The following is an 8490-nucleotide window of genomic DNA, read 5'->3' as shown; positions in this document are numbered from 1 at the left end:
TGCACCTGTCTGGATCTCTGAACATGACAGAGGGGTCCAGACACGCCATCTGCCTAACCGTTGGATACTTGAGGGGACTCTTCTCCTGCACTTTTCTGACGATGTTTGACAGTCCATCAATGCAGTCCCTTCTAAACTCAAGGACTCTGAGCTCAACACTTTTTCTGCTCTGACAGGGGGATAAGCCATAAATAGTATTTACAATAAAATTATATTTGCTGCTTGCATCCTGACCATGATTTATAAAATGATATTTCTAAATTACCACACTACCTTGAGGACTGTCTCAGCACCCAAGCCGATGTCAATGTCCTGTGGTTGGAGCCAGTTGTTCTTGTCAGCTACATCCAGTTTGGTAAGCTGCAGTGTAGTGATGTCCTGGAGGATCTCTCTCTTGATAAAGCGTCTAAGTAGACCCTGTCAAAAGACGATGATAATGTGCAGTGCTACTTTCATTACCTTGATCAACTCAGCCAAGTCTTTGCTGAGGAAAGGCATCACTGGCTCATCTGTTTGATACTTCTTCAAAAAGGGATTGAAGTTCCTGGCGACAGTCATGTAGAACTGTAGCTTGGCCAAGATGAGTGGATCTTTCAGGGCTGCTTCTATTGTGTCGAAGGATGCTGTCCCAGGGTTTGAGAGTTTCTTTGTTCTCACCGCTTCCATATAAAGGTGAAGTGATGGCCAGACTACAACAGCCCTCTCTACCACAGGAAGGTTCTCAATCCATCGGTGGCCACAGAATGATAAAGGGAAGATGGTGGATTTGGTGACAGCACTGTAGTCTTCTCTCCTTGCTGGTACGTTGTGGAACAGTGTGTGCATGGCTTTCAAAAGTTTGTCCAGCTGCCACCTGGAGAAGCCACTTTTAAAAGCATTGTGTAATGTATGGAGTCCACAGCTCCCCACATCAACAAGCTGAGCTCCTCCATACTGTTCTGCAAAGTCTTGTTGAAAAAGTTCCAAAAACTTAAAATTTACGTTGGGCCCATCCATCGAGAAGGACACCAAGCTCCTAAGGTTAAGTTGGTCCACACACTCCTGAGAAAAAAATGAAAAATCAACTGTTATTTTTCACACTCAATTTTCTGAGTCTTATAATACTTGAAATGACTGAATATCTATATAATATATTTTGTGCCGTTAATAAGCATTGAAAATTAACCAAGAAATTATGTTAATGTATTCTTTTATGGCTTAGTTTTTTTGGATTTTCCAAATTTGTATAGTTTCACTTACCTCCAAAGTGATGTATATGTAGGACAGTGGCAATGGCAGTTTCCTCACATGGTCCTAGCTGTGCTCAAAGTATCCCCCATTTAGATTTCTTACGAAATAACCACCAGCACAGCTAGAATTGTGTGAAGTAGACACCATTACTACTGTCCTATATACCACTTTGGGGATAACTGAAACAATATAATTTCCCCAGTTTGCCATAGCATTGCTTTCGGGGGGAAAAAATCTATGAACGTGAGAGTAAACATTGTAATGCTTATTGTAATAAAACCTTTACTTACTTTAACATTTTCCAGTAAGTCCTGGGCTGTCGCATGCCCCAAAAACCGGGACCCCAGGTACCTCGACTATACCTGCTCGCCTTCCCAGAAACGTACATGCAAGTCCAACTGCTTGGATTTGATTGTTTGGTTTAGACTTTAGTCGAACATCAGCACGAACGGGCCCTTATTCGCTTTTGAGAAGAGGTCTCTCTTAATGAAATCTGCCAATCCAAATCGCGTAATGTAAGACGTCTTGTCCTTTCCCAACTTGAAGGTTTTAGCGATGTCAGAATCAGGGAACATGGTTTGAAACAGCTCATCTATGTCATCATTGCTTTTATAGGACTGATGTTTTGCTACCGTGTGTAAAGTCCAGAGCACCTCCGCTTTTAATGTTTGCGTAGGTCCGAACGCCGTCCGGAGGTCGCTAACCGGAGTCAAAGTTGATACAGCAGACTGGGTCACACTGGGGCCGGGTGATGTTCCCAATGAACCAGAACAAAATTGGGTGATTGCAGGTGTTTGCTGCTGGCTTTTTAGAATGGCGTTATGTTTTTCTGACCTTCCATGCGACTCTAATGCTTTCATACCCAAAGAAGCTAATTTCAGCGTTTTCTTGCACAAAGTGCAGCGGGCTTTTAAAGGCACCACGTTATCACACAACGCACATTGCAACACACTACCTTGGCGTGCTCCGATAAATCCTGACCGGGCTGAAGTTTGCAGTGTTTTCATTGTTTCCATGTGGGTTTCGTTTCGTTGTGGAGTGATCCCCCAAACACGTTAAAAAAGCACTGAAGTTTAAAACGCTATAAAAGTCACATATAATCCAATACATTTTTATGACCAGTCAAAATCGTATTTAAGACTTTTTATGACATTTTAAGGCCTAAAATTCGGATTATCTGATTTTAGACTTTTTATGACTTTTTAAGGACCCTCGGAAACCCTGTTTAAAGCTGAAGGTAGTCCCCAACAGATCATCTAAACCAGAAGGTGATGGTAAATGTGGAAAGTTGGAGTCCTGATGTTGAAGTGGCGGACTTGGAAGTATCAAAATAGGCTAGACCGAGGGAGGCCAAATTGACGTGATAAGTCATCAAAGCTAGGGAAGATACTGTTTATATACATATTCTTAAACGTAGAAATGCCTTGCCTTTGCCAGAGAGTAAATTCAGAGTCCAATCTAACTGGAAGGAAAATATGATTGTTGTGCATGGGACTTAAATGGAGAAGATCATTAAACCCGAAACTACGTCTAAGTTGGAACCATATTTTGAGGGTATTGATGACTACTCGATTGTTGGTGTATTGAGAGGCAAAGATGGGATGGCTGGAGGTGGCCAGGGCTCTAAGAGAGGTTGAAGTGCAGGATGCGGCTTCAAAACGGCACCAGTCTGTATCAGGAGCGTGGAGCCAGTACATGATTTTTTGAACATTTGAGGCCCAATAATAATTACAAAGATTTGGAAGAGCTAGGCCACATTGCAGTCTAGGCTTCTGTAACAGTTCTAGCCTTATTCTAGGTTTCTTCCCATCCCATATAAATGAAGTGAAGATCTTATCAATAGATTTGAAGAAAGATTTAGGGAGATAAAGTGGAACACATTGAAACAGATAGAGACATTTTGGGAGCACATTCATTTTTATACAGTTCACTTTCCCTGCTAAAGATAGGTGAAATGTCTTCCATTTCTTCAGGTCTGACTTGACTTTCTCAAATAGCAGACCAAAGTTTTCCTGGTAAAGTTCCTGCATGTCTCTTGTAATGTTAATGCCCAAATATCTAAAGCCATTTCTAGACACATGGAACGGTAGAGCATTGTCTTGTATTTGAAGAGCCAGGTCATTAACAGGATAGCATTCACTTTTGCTAAAATTCAGTTTGTACCCAGAAAAAGCACCAAATCTCCTCAAAGCACAGATCACATGGGGGGCACTTGAAACCGGGTCTGATACATACATTAACAAATCATCTGCGTACAGAGATACTCTATGCTCTTTCCCTCCCCTATGGATTCCACTTAACAAGGCTAATGATTTGAGTGTAATGGACAGGGGCTCTATGGCCAGGGCAAATAGTAGTGGGCTGATAGGACAGCCCTGACGGGTGCCTCTTGACAGCTGAAAATACTGAGAACGCTTACCATTTGTAATTACTGAAGCTCTGGGTGAGGTATATAAGAGGGAAATCCATGAAATGAAATTAGGACCATATCCAAATTTCTTTAAGCATATAAATAAATATTCCCATTCCACCCTATCGAAGGTTTTCTCTGCGTCAAGCGCGATAACCACCTCGGGGCTCGCACTGGGCGCAGGAGAGTGAATAATATTTAATAGCCGGCGGATATTTGTAAATGAATGACGCCCCAAAATAAAACCAGTCTGGTCAGCAGACACCACGTCAGGCATTGTGGTTTCTAAGCGTAAGGAAAGGGCCTTGGCCAAGATCTTCACGTCACAGTTGAGGAGGGAGATAGGTCGGTATGAGCTCCATTCTGTGTTATCTTTACCTGGCTTAAGCAAAAGGGTAATTGATGCTTCAGTCAGTGTCTGCGGAAGGAATCCATGGGACACAGAATCATTAAACATATCAAGTAAAATTGAGGATAATTTACCAGATAACTTTTTATAGAACTCTATAGGGTACCCATCAGGGCCAGGAGTCTTGCCATTCTGCATTGCCTTAATCGCATCAACAATTTCTGTAAATTTTAGTGGAAGCTCAGTCTCAGTCCTATGTCTTGCTTTGATAGAAGGGGCTTAGAAACCATTGAAAAAATGTTCCATGTCAGAGCTATCATTCTGTACCTCTGACGTATATAGATTCTACTAGAATGAGGTGAATGTTTTGCTAATTTCTTCTGGATCAATAGTTAGTTCACCATCATCTTTACGTATCTGTGGGATCTGTCGAGATACAGATCGGCACTTAAGTTGGTGTGCTAATAGCCGTCCAGATTTGTCGCCATGCTCATAGACATACCCCCGTGATTTTAATAGGAGACGTTCTGTCCTTTCAGTTGACGACAAATTGTATTGTGTTTGGAGATCCAGCTTTTTCTTATATAATTCAGGGGAGGGAGAGGTGGAGTACTGAGAATCCACCATAGCTATTGCTTTAATGAGCTCCTCTTGTTTTATTCTTTTCATTTTATTTGTTCTAGCAGAATACAATATAATCTCACCCCTGATTACCACTTTTAATGTTTCCCACAAAAGAGAAGGGGAAATGTCATCCTTTTTGTTGGAATCTATAAAGTCACCTATTTTTTGGGAGATCATTTCACAAAAGGTCTCATCAGCCAGAAAGCTTCTATCTAATTTCCAAAAGGGGCATTCAAATTTGCAAGAAGGGAAGGCAAGGTCTAATATTACAGGGGCATGATCCGATTCAGCTATAGCTGAGTATTCAGCATTTGTGACAAAGGGGAGAAGAGTCTGGTCAATAAAAAAATAATCTATCCTACTAAACGAATGATGTACAGAGGAAAAGAAAGAGAAGGACTTGTTCTGTGGAAATAAAGAACGCCAGTGGTCAACACTTCCTATCTGGTCCATAAAGGCTGATAGTAGCTTTGCATTTTTAGATAAATTCGTAGATTTAGAATTGGAACGGTCTAATACCGGATTCATTACACAGTTTAAATCGCCGCCAAATATCAATAGCTGCGAGTTCAAATCCGGAATTAATGAAATTATTTTCCCTATAAATGTATCATCGTCCCAATTCGGGGCATAGATATTAACCAAAACCACAGGCTTATGGTAGAGAAGCCCAGATATCATTACAAACCATCCTTGTGGGTCTGAGTTAACAGTGGTCGCACTAAATTGGGTTCTTTTATGGATCAATATGGCTGTTCCACAAGTTTTTGAATTAAGATTGGAGTGGAATACATTCCCCACCCATCCTTTTTTTAGTCTGACTTGATCTTTAACCAGTAGGTGGGTTTCCTGTAGAAATGCAATATCACACTTTAAGTATTTTAGATGATTAAATATTCTGGATCTTTTAACAGGCCCATTTAAACCTTTTACATTCCAGCTAATGAATCGTACAGCAGCCCTCTTTGCATCAATACCACCTCCCATGTTCAACTATAAAGAATGCAAATGAAAGGAATGGTAAACAGAGATAAATTAGAGCAATGATTGTGATAAAGTACACAGTTATGTGCATTTCTTTTGGTTGTAAAAATTTTGTGGTGTCCCTTTCCCCAACCCTATCCCATGACCAAAACAAAAACAGAACTAGAACTAAAACTAAGCCTATACTTGACCTTCTCCCTGAGGCAAGCTGCAGGCTAAACACTATGTCCAAAAACTTCTGGCGATACAGTCTCTGACACTTCTGCCCAGGAGGGCTCCCAGTGATTATGACATGTAAAAATAAAAATAAGAAGGTCGAGCAATACAATAACCGTTTAACAAAGGAGCATATTGGGTTGACTAAACTAGGTCAAGCCGCGTTGGTTATGCCAAAATGCTCACAGAAAGATGGTTTTAAAAGGAAAGGAACAAAAACCAAACTGGGAGCCCCCACGTGTGCGTCCTCTCTCTACATATCACAACCGGAAGTCCCAATGACAGATATACTTTTAACACTTTTTTCCTCACCATTTTTTTTTAAAGCACATACCTCTATAAAAAAAATTGTAAAACCTTTTTCACTATTCAAGCCATCAAAACAATCGTTTCAACTGCTTTAAGCAAACACACATTTTCTTCAGGAAATGTACCTTTCGAGTTATTGTTTATTTTCCCACCCCTAAGGATGCCTCAATATTTGGACTACATAGACAACGTCGATGTCAAAAGTTTCGTCTTGGTAGCGATTGAGTTGCTTGTATTTTTATTCACATTCCGTTGCATGGTTTAAGTCAGGGCTCAACATTAAAAAATTTGGGCACTGGCCCAAGACAATTTTTACTGGCCCCCCCTCCAAAAGTTGTAATTTAATCATTGTTACAACAAAACAAACGACTTCTAAGTTGTGTTATTCTGTTAACATGTTTAACCATTTATTAAACACATCCTGGATATAAAAATAACAAAAATGAAATCACATTTATAGTGATAAAAAATGAAAAGGTAATAGTCAGCAAAACAATTGACTTTTAACCTCAAACATGACGTGCTCTCTTCCCTGCTGACAGCCATCTCTGCACAACTCTGTCAGGCTGAAACTGAAACCTCTGGTCCCTCAATGCTAATATATAAAAGCTTCCATAGCATTTCATCAGTATGATACTAAGTACCCAAGTCGACACCATTCTTCTGCTGCAGTTCAATAGTCTGGGGGAACGAGGTGAACGGCTGGCCCGTCTTAATTACGTGATATTCTGTTGTTATAAGTCGTGCAATAACACGATGGGCATTGACATTTAAATTCCTGACCAGCATGGTCAATGGCCTGAAAGATGGATTGTCAACCATCCGCTTAGCTGTCACGCAAACTAGGTGCTGTCTGCTAGCATGGCTGGTCAGGGATTGTTTTTGAAAATTGTCGGTGCCTGTGTAAAAAGATCCACTTTTGTCTGCTTTAGACGGGAACATACGACAGACAACACAGTGCATCTTCGTTCCATAAAAAAAAATGCTTCCGTTTGAGCTTGTTGCTCTACTTTGCTGCCATCGTCACTTTATTGTCTCGCGCCAGTTGTTAAAAAATGTATCGGGATTAGAGAATTACAATTTGACAACCACTCGTCACACACTACTCAACTCTTGATTTGCCAACTGTGCGCCCCACAAGCTGAAGTTATTTATGCATTTAGCAAACCATATGAAGGATGTTAACTTTTACAATGCAATTTTTTTTTTCAATCAATAATTTGCAGTGGCCCGATCGGGCCAGTGAGTTGCTAGTTTAACTGTCCCGACGTTACTTTTTACTGGCCCCGGGCCATCGTTATTGTCGAGCCCTGGTTTAAGTAGAAATTGGGTTTTTGTGCCAAAAAGTGCCTTCTGTCAACGAAGGGTACTCAGTGCTAGCCCAAGTCACTATGACAGCACACGTTAGCAATGACGCATGGATACAACGTGAAAGAGACGTTCTAGCACGCAAGTTGGAGCTTGGATTATGAGTGAAAAAATGCCAACGCTAGCCTGGCAGCAAAGTCCGTGCTTAATCCAAAACCACCGGGTCAGCAGCCAAACTCCTCTTTCTTTGTTGTTGTTGGTTGAGTTATCCACCCAACCATCTAAGCATAACACCACTACCAAATACGAACAGAGTCCTGGGTGAACACTTTCTACAACGATAATCATGAATCTTCAACTGTTGGTATTTTACTGTACGCTACAACACTCTTCTTCCCTTCAACTCCTCCGCTCGCTCTGTCTCCCAACTTCCCGCGTTACCCTGTCCTTTGACCTCACATCAGATTGGCTCATCATCATAATCAAAATTAAAGCAACAAAATAAATTCACAAAACATTTATCTTACTCTCGTCATATTTGTAACCGGTACATTTTAACATATGTTTTTAAACAACAGATATAAAATGTTAAATGCTGCATTCAGTAAAACATGACCATTAACCAATATGCATTTCTCATCAAATCAAAAATAATAACTAAAGAATGTATAATACATTACAACACATATTCTAGAACTGTAATCACCAGCTGCATATCAGGCACGGCACTAACTATGATCCCAGTTATTAATATGTGTGGCATTTTAATCACTGAATGCATCACGGGCACTGTGCACGAGTGAATATAACAACAGGATTTATGAAGGAGGCATGTCTTAAAGTTATGTATTGTGCTTATTAAAGTTATGCATTGTGCTTATTAAAGTTATGAACTTAGAAGTGTGCTCAGGCTTAAACATTGGGTCTCACACTGAGTGTGGGAAGCAGGCTGTTCTTTGTGTCTCTATCTTTTCAGTTTCGGAAACAACCTTGGATCTGGGTGGAGATGGCACCCGAGCAGGTGGGACGCGGAGGCAAGAACAACTCCCTGATGCACGAG

Source organism: Osmerus mordax, chromosome 8, assembly GCF_038355195.1.
Source record: "Osmerus mordax isolate fOsmMor3 chromosome 8, fOsmMor3.pri, whole genome shotgun sequence".
In the NCBI taxonomy this organism is placed as follows: Eukaryota; Metazoa; Chordata; class Actinopteri; order Osmeriformes; family Osmeridae; genus Osmerus; species Osmerus mordax.
Note: the sequence above shows the minus strand (reverse complement) of the source record.